The sequence below is a fragment of the Echinops telfairi genome, unplaced genomic scaffold (assembly GCF_000313985.2).
Source record: "Echinops telfairi isolate 266 unplaced genomic scaffold, ASM31398v2 ScPeMD7_7467;HRSCAF=8505_1, whole genome shotgun sequence".
Classification (NCBI taxonomy): domain Eukaryota; kingdom Metazoa; phylum Chordata; class Mammalia; order Afrosoricida; family Tenrecidae; genus Echinops; species Echinops telfairi.
Genome location: NW_022111368.1, coordinates 3409034 through 3418505, shown reverse-complemented (window position 1 = coordinate 3418505; position 9472 = coordinate 3409034). Strand labels below are relative to the sequence as shown.

Sequence of the window (9472 nt, the reverse complement as noted above, 5' to 3'; positions counted from 1 at the left end):
GGGCACCTTAACTCACAACAAAGAGTTAAAAAACAGTATGTTAAAAAGCGTAAGGGGAAGAGTAAAGCTTTTGAAAAGTACTCCTTGGTGTCTCATTTGAGAAATGCATTACCATGTTGCAATAAATGTAACAATATACAGAAGATCCAACATTTACATTTATAGTCTTCTGCTCCTCCAGGATAAAATCCTTGACCTCTTTCATGTTGTACGTTAAATAAATATCTTGTTGTTTATGTATAAAATTACATTTTAAGTGCAGAAATAGATGCAATTGAATTGTATTATGCACATACCCTACCCTTGGATTTTTCTTGTCATTATCAAAAAGTGGTTTATAAAGCACTTAATTTTAATTTTCCTGTAAAAATTTCATCCTTTAGTAAATGCGATTTTTATAGTAGTTTCAGTTTTAAAAATAAAAGATTGAATTGACTTTTTTCCCCTCAACAGAAAAAATATATTTATAATCGATACCATCCACTTGATCTCATGCTTGTCTTACTGGATTCATGGCAGAACTATAATAAAGGAATTCAGGGAGCAGATTTGATATTAATTGGCAATTTGAACTTTGAATGATCATTGCTTTGTGCCTATTTGGGAAACATGATTGCTGGATTTAGACATGGATAAAGACAAAACTGCTCTACTCTGACAAACCATTCTTTTGAGAAAATTGAACTGTTCTTTTTCCTACGGGGTAATGATACCTAATCCATCGAGATGTAAAAACTCTATAAAAAGGGCTCTTCACAGAGCACTCCGGTCAGTCGGTTAAAGAGAGTGAGCAGTGTTCTTAATGGAAGATAAATGGTTGCCCTATAGGGTTTTATCTGTCATACTAATCTCAAAAAGCATCTGCTATAAAACTCGAGTTAAAAAGACTGTCGAGACAGGCTGCACCACTCAGTAAACTAATACCTGGGGCTTAGCGCCCGTGCCCTGTACATGTGAAATGTTGAAAATATTTGGAAGGAAGCTTTTCCCTCCACATTAGTCTCGGCATACTCAGTGAACCCAATGTGAGATAATCCACAACAATTCGGGTTCAACAGAGGTTGGGAAAATATTGTAGTAGACATAAAGCTTTGATGGGGAGCTTCTTTGATCTAAAGATTATAAAATACACAGTTTCTAATCTGACAAATTTTGAGCTGCAAAGCACAATATCTAAACATTCCTCTTTTGTCATAACAGTTTAATCCCTTAAGAATGTGATTTAAACCACGGGGGAGCAAAGGTTACCATGAGATTTGTATGAAAGAGGAAAACGGCCTCAGACACCTTGATGGAGGAATGTGAGGGTCATGAAATAACCCAACAAAATAGTGCTTCCCGACTGGCCCCGCGGGGTCACTTTCAGTTCAAGTCAGGCCGAATACCCATTTCTTTTCAAAACAATTGGGTAAAAGATGAAACTTTCTCTCTCTCTCTCTTTCTCTCCCCTCCCCCCCCACCACCTCCTCTCCTTTTTCTCCCTAGCATTATCCTTCCATTGCTTTCTTCCTTTGGGTTAAAGATTAAAATAACCTCGGTGACAGAAAAGGAATGTCTACAGCCTCTCCATTAGCTACCATTTAATTTTTACTTAAAATGCTACCTGTCAGCAGAAGGGTGAGGGGTGAATACATGGAGCACAGGGCAATTTTAGGCAGCAAAGTCCTTCTCTAGTGGACCATAAGGGTGCACATGGAACATTTAGTATTTAGCAAAATCTGTAGGACTATCCAACACCAAGAATGAACCCTAATGCAAAAGATCAACTTTGGTTAGTAATAATGTGCCAATCTTTGGTTCTTCAGTGGTTAAAGATGCATCATGCTAATGCCAGATATTAATAATCAGAGAGAAATTCTGTGCAATATAATGCGAAGCATTGAGAGCTCTATATTTTCTATAAACCTAAAACTACTAAAAAATCCAATGTATTTAGCATTTTTTTAAGTACTTCATTATAGTTTGCATACATGTGCCCACTGTATATATATTTTTAATGTTTCCATTTAAAATATATTTTAAACATATGCTAGAGTTAAAGATAGGAATGGCCATTGGAAATGAATGCATTTATTTATTTTTATGTGTGTTTACACAACTCAACTCACTGCCATTGAGTCCATGCCGAGCCCCCTGTGTGTTCCGGAGAACAGAAGAAACAGCCCAGGCTTTCTCCCAAGGAGCTGCTGGTGGTTCCAAACTGTCAACCATGCAGGTCCCAGCACCACTCGTAGTCACTACACCACCAGAGTTCAGGGTGCAAATGCAACTTTTAAAAGGGATGTGACTACGTGTCGTTTCTGTTCCCTCTTATGGATGGAAGCTCTATATCTGTGATTGCATGATGACAAAAGTTTATGAACCATAGTTATCTTAACTTTCACAAGCAATCAAGGTAGTCAGAACAATGGTACAAGCATACCAAATATAATTAGCAGTCCATTTAGCATTTGTTTGGAGGGTTAACATGTTCAGTTAGCCTGAAGGTTGGAAGTTAAGTCCACTTAAAGGTACCCCGGAAGAAAAGTGTGGTTGTCTACTTCTGAAACATCAATCATTGAAAACCTTTTATTTCTGCCCAGACACACACCGGGGTCACAATGAGTCAGCATCAATGTAACAGCAACTGGGTGGGCTGTTCATTGGGTTATTGGATGTCATTGAAGTGTCCCTGATGCTAATTCTCCTCTTTTGAGCTGAACTAGAAACAAAGTATCAAATACTACCAGACATTGTAGATAGAGGTGGGATTTGGCATTTTAAGTCAAAGAAAAGCAGTCCAAATATTACACCTGTCATTTTTGATTATGGGAAGAGGGGAAGAATGATGTCTGCATCCAACAAATTTAGAATTTCATTCAATGTAGTTCTCCATCTCTACAAGTCCAGATGGTTTTGAAAGCCTACAAAATATTTATTAGATTTCTTGTTGGGTAAAATCTTACCAAATTATCTGCTTCAAACAGCCAGATTTCTGCATACAAATGTCTATATGACTTTGGAAATATTCTTTTCTTAAATATTTTGTAGATAAAATATTTTACAGATAAATTGAGCTCACCAAAAACCTAGCTATATATCCATTTTCCAGGCATGGGTACTGGAAGACACACACCAATACATGAAACTGAAGACAAATACACTTTGGGATTCCATTGCTACGATGATTACAAATGACATACAAATGCACAGAACTTTCAGAAAAACTTCACTCATTACACTAGTACAATGAGGTTAATAGAAATCGAAAAAGAGCTTAACTAAATTCCAACCTAGGCATAAGTGAAGCCATAGAGCAGGTTTCTGGAAGGTGCAGCTTATCACAGGACAGCATAGCGTTGCCCCAGTGGGTTTACAAGGCTGTCAGTCTTTAGGGAAGAAGAAAACCTCATCTGTCTCCCTGTGAGTTTCTGGTGGGTGTGAATTGCTCACCTTGAGGTTAGTAGGTCCAACATGTACCCAGCCACCCACTCAATCGCCACATCTCCCAAACAGCTGAGAGCATTCTGATAAAAGTTAGAAAGGACAGGCCTATCCCGGGTGATGGGTGATGGTTTCTTCGGGGCTTTTTCTGATTTAAAATTATGCAGTATTCCTTTGTTCTGTTCCAATGATGGACACTTTGTTTACAGACAGGTTCCTCATTAGCACAAGAAGGTGTTTTGAAATCCCCATTCTTCTCAATGTTTGTTAGGATCTACACAACTGAACGCCTTTGAATAGTCAGTAAAACACAAGTACACATCTTTCTGATATTCTCTGCTTTCAGTCAAGATCCATCGGACATTAACAATGACATCTCTTTCTAGAACCTTTGTATCAGTTCTAGCTTTGGAGGACATGCCAAATGTTTGGCCAGTTGACCAAACGCACACTACACTGAGAGCCATACAAATTGTAGTTTGGGCTAAAAGGTTGGTGAGGGCAAAGTGCCACAAAGTGTACCTACTACCATTTGTCTTACTGCTCATGGAAATTGAGTAGGTGTGATGCCATAGGATTTGTAATGCCTTCCACATGTCTGGATGGAATCATGCAGATTGGGACTCTTTCCTCTCTTCCTGATGAATCTGGGTAAGTGAAGGTTGGGGAGGATTGCGAGGATTGTATTATTGAGTTGTGTGTGATTGCTAACAGGTTTGTGTTTGGTTGTTAAAACTTGGGAATCTGAAGAGGAGACTGATCATTGTTGCCATCCTGTTGAGTGTAAAAGAAGCCACCTCAGAAGTAGGAAGGAAATCTCACTATCATTAAGAAAGAAGAGCTAGCAGTAGTGAGCATCATTTGAAACCTAGGTCTCTGCACCCCTAACCTCCTTGGTGCAGAAGACTGAGAGATGGGGCACCAGAAGAGCAGCAGAGGAGTGCTTGTAACAGAACCGGAAGTCAGAGCATGAGACAAAGAAACGGGCATCCTGGTCCTTGGAGCCAGACAGATGAGTGCTTGCTGATGGAGTTGGAGAGCTTAATTATGGAGCTGGGTTTTCTTACTCATAGTGTTATTGCTGAGCATCTTCCAGTTGAGGCTTATGAGGGAACAGAGTGCCCTTGGGGATTAAACTAGTAGAGTTCAAGGAGCTTTTTAACTTTGCCCAAGCAGCACAGTCAGCATGGTCTTGATGGCAGAGAGTTTGCTTGGGTTTGACTTTTAATGCATGTGGGTTTGGATTTCCACTGTTATCTGCCAGGTCAGGGTAGGTGTCATCAAGTCAGTTCTGACCCAAGGAGACCCTATGTACAACTGAATGAAACACTGCCCAGTCCCGGACGGTCCTCAGAGCTGTGCCTGTGCTTGAGCTCATGGTTGCAGCTACTGTGTCAGACCATCTCATTGAGTACCTGCCCATTTTTGCTGGCCCTCCTCTTTACCACGTGTGATGCCCTTCTCCAGGGACTGGTCTCTCCTGACAACATGTCCCAAGTATATAAGACAGGCTCACCAGACGTGCCTCTTAAGAGCATCTGGCCATACTTTCAAGATCAGCTTGTCCTTTTAGCACCCAGAGCCATCTGCAAACGAAGTGTTCACAATTTAAGCTCTGATAACATTCTCTCCTTTGAATTTGGGTTTTATTATTTAAAATCCTTAGCTCTCACAGGCTGATGTGCTTCTTCCAAGGAGACTTAGTTGACACTTCACTTAGATGGCTGCCTTTTTGAAGGCATAAAGACCTCAGATTCTATTCTTTCTGATAGCCGGGCACCATCTCGTTTCTTTACCACACTTTGCAATAGCACTCATCTCTTCCGTGATCTTGCATGAGGGCTAGCATCAAGAGAGAACTACGTAATAAGAACTATTTTTTCTTTGATTGGAGCTTGAATTAAGCGTGAGCCCCAAATCCATTAATATATCTATGGTTTATATACGTAGGTCTCTGGTTCATTTTAGAGACATAATTAGCCAGCTTTTTGAAGCCTATGCATATCTAACAGAACAGTATATGACTGGGTCCTATGACATCTTCAAGGTCATTGGCATATTTGGGTTTATTGTGGTGATATGACCACTGTGCATGGATGATTTTTTTGGATATTTCCTTTTCCAATAATATACCAGGCAATATTTTATGTGATTAGTAAGGTTTCTGTTGGATAATTTTTGGAAGTAGATCACACACACGTTTTCTTCCTAGTGTGTTTGGTTGGAACTGCATTCAAACCTGTCCACTGTGAGTGACCCTGTGATGTGAAATGCCAGTCGTCCCACTTACAACACCAGGGCAACATACATGCCACTTCAGTAGAGTAAACTGGCAGAGGAGTGGGGAACAATTTGTATGGAAAGTTCTATTTGTATATGAAAAACGGTACGCTTTGAATATTTTGGACCTTTGTACCAAAGCCTGATTCTCTTTTGAGAACTAAAGAGGCTCCTGTGATTAAACAGCTTTTATTATCCCATTAATTATACCGTAGGCCAGCTTCCTTCAATTCCAAAAAACACATTTTAGAAGAGTACATCTGTTCAAATTTATGTGACACAGCAACTTAGTATTTCACAGTACTTTGTAGACATGGCTGCAATATATATAAGGCTACCAGGTATTATTTTTAAGAACTCGTGGAGGACACTGGAGAGGTGCCAGAGGACTTGTAAAGGGCAAATGTAGTGTCTATATTTAAAAATGGGATGAACGATGAACCTGGAACTACCGGCGTCAGCTTATTTTCCTTACCTGGAAAAACTGGAACAAATCATCCAGAAATCAATTTGCAAGCACCGAGAAGAGCACACAGTGCTAGATAATAATTCATAAACCATCGGGAAGAAAGGGGCTGTCAAAGTTTTATAATTTCTTCCCACGATTGTGATAGCCTAGTAAATGAGAGGGCAGAAATGGCATCATAATTCTTTACTAATAAAGTATTTTGCCTCTTGTAGCATTCCCATACCATCTGAGTAGACATGAAGTAGGACTAGAGGTCGCAATAAAGTTACGTTGGGAAAGACATAATTGTGGTGTTTTATTAAAATATGAATCAAGGAATAATTGTACTTCAATTTTATAGTTTAATAAAGCGAGATTTTGAAATAGGGCAGTTCGGAATGTAGTGCTATTTAGGATTTTTAGCTTTGTTGCCTAGTAAATAGGCTATACATTTAAAGCATGAACAAATAATTTAAGAGTTATAATTATTACTTTTACCAATCGTACTATAATTCAAAGTAACATAGAAATAATAAACAAAATGGAAAGGGTAATTTTATTGTGTTGTAAGTAAACAACTCTAGAAAGAAAGGTGAACAAGAGAGTTTAAAGAAAAAAAAATTTTGTTGTTTAGCAAATCAGGATTCAAACCAGAGTGCATGTTGATAATTAGTCAACCAAAAACTATCACGGAACCGAAAATGGAAAATATACAAGTTATCAAACTCATTATTTAAAATTTTAAATATCTTTAGTTTGTTTGGGAATTTTTGTTGTTTCGTTTTTTAAGTCTCCAATAAGATTATGTAGAGGTCGACTTTGACTCACTTAGGGCATATCATTCAAAAAGGATGAATCCCTAGAAAAGATCATCATGGTTGATAAAGGAGGGGATCAGCAAAACTAGGAAAAATTAAGAGGAATTTACACAGTAGTTGCAACAATAGGCTCAATTATGGCAACACATATAAGGATGGTGAGGGACTGAGCCATGTCTAGTTCCGTTCGACATACAGTCAGCAGGAGTGAAAACTCACTGCAGAATAACTAACAACAGCAGAGTTGATTAGCATCCAAGATGAGTGTTAGCATCAGCCTGTGGCCCTGTAAGAAGGCTCAGTCTCGCTCATCCTGTGTATCTCCCTTCGTTGGTCTCAGGTTGTGCAGTCCTTGGTAGGCACTAACTTCATGATGTGACTAGGCAGAAAGCCTCCTTGCACAGAATTTTTAAGTAAAGGGAGACTGCTCAGCACAAACCATTCCCTGTCCTCTGCTAGACAAATACTGCAATGGAGAGCAAGTCTCTTTTCTATCGATCCGATCTCATTGCCATCAAGTCAATTCTGACTCGGGCAACCCCATAGGACAGGGTAGAACTGCCCCTGTGCGTGTCTGAAACTGTAACTCTGAGAGCAAGAATTCAGACTCTTAATGCAAACCGTGATCGATCACTGAGTCAATAAGGGCCCTAGAGGACAGAGTAGAACTGCTTCCTAGGGTTTCCGAGGCTACCAACCTTTCCAGAAGCCAACTGCTCATCTTTCCCTCTCTAAGTGACTGATGGGGTCAACTACTGACTTTCCATTAACAGCCCAGAACTTTACCCATCAGACATCCAAGAATCTCTTAAAGGAGAGTGGCAGACTGATTTAGTTAGATTGAATCTAGTAATTAAAAAAATTTTGACATTTGTATTTTGTACGACCTCAATTTTTTTGTTTGTAATTTTGTTATTTTAGTACTTCATTTCTTTTCTATCTTACAAACATGAATGTGAAATGAAATGGGGATTTTTTTAAAATAGCCTTCTATTGTTATACAGCTCATAAGACATGAGGAAAAATTTTGTTCCCTCATCATGTTAACAGTGATGTGGTTTATTTAAAATCATTTCCAGAATACAAGATTTGGAAGACCTATCCAAGAAATGCATAGCGTTATGAATATCCTTCAAGTATAAGAAATAAGACAAATGCATAAATTATAAATCTATTGCCATACAACTATCTTTTAAAACATTTCCTGGTATAATTTTTCTAACTCTTTAGGATTATTTTGAGTTGTAATTCTTTCTTCCAAAATACTTCCAGCAAGCATGTCCATTTTAGTGCCAATAGTCATGTTCATAGAAGCTTTTGAAATTCTTTATATTAATAGATGATTTATTAAACTCTTCAGTAATTTTGGTCATGGCATTATTTACTTCAGAGATTGTTACAAAATTAGTTGCTAGGTGCTACCCATGATCAAAAGGCTTAAGTCCACACGGATTGTCTATTTATTTCCCCTTATCTATATTCCTATCACTCCATCACAGAGCACCGTTAAAGTGGTCTGACAGAGGAACTGGAGTGATCCTTGACACCTTATTGCTCTAGGCTTAAGCCTGATTGGCATCCTCTTTTATCTATCAAGAGGGCACTTTTCATCAAAATCCACATCTTCTACACATCATTTTACAATAACACAGAAGGGAAGGCTCTCCACATGGTAAAGATAATGAAAAGAATTCTCGGGGGTGAGGGGAACCCAAAGGTTAAGAGGCTGATGTGTAAAAGTTAATCTCATCTTTTCCGTCTCCCATTTTCCTAGCACTGTCCTTCAGTATTCTCAGGGGATCACAAGAGGATGCTTGAAGGACTGTGAGCTTACAATGAGAATTGTAGTTGGCGCTTCGAATTGAAATATGCACAGACCAACCTAAATGAGCCAAATGGAGGCTGGACGTTTGTCAGTAGGACCTTGTTTATCACGCTGTGTTTCATAGATTCTGTCAGGATCCATCCCTCTCCTCAGAGCAGACTTGATGACTTTCTCAGTGAACTCCCGCAGAACAACCATGTAGGTCATAGCCAAACAACAGAAAACGCTCGGAAGCAAGGTGCCAGGACCTCATTAGTATTTGAGTCCAGCCTGGACTCCTTCATAGGAGTCGATTCATTTCCTCCTCAAAAGCTTGAGGACCAGAGACGACCCCAAACACAGCAGCCGACGCTCCAAGAACCCTGCTTGTGAACCACCCTGACATGCACTTTCTCAGAGAACCACTTAGCATGATCTTCAGCTACATTCCAAACCGTGTGATCATAGCTCACAAGCACAAGGAGAAGCATCTCATCTTCCAAAACTCTTCTCCCCATCATACTTTTTTTTCTTTATAAATATATACATATTTTTGAAGTACATACAGAGCCACAGAAAAGTACAAAGAAATGCCAAAGGGACTCTAGGCACCATTCACTTTGCCTCCAATGTAACTGTAGTCTAATATCACACCAGCAAATTGTCATAGACACAGCCCACGGAACTTACTCGGAATTT

The 9472-nt window shown here is 39.2% G+C and overlaps 1 pseudogene; it reads left to right on the top strand.

Annotated features, from left to right (window-relative positions):
• The first annotated feature begins 4033 nt into the window (after nt 1–4033).
• Nucleotides 4034–9472, top strand: part of LOC101663202 — a 22778-nt pseudogene continuing 17339 nt past the window's right edge.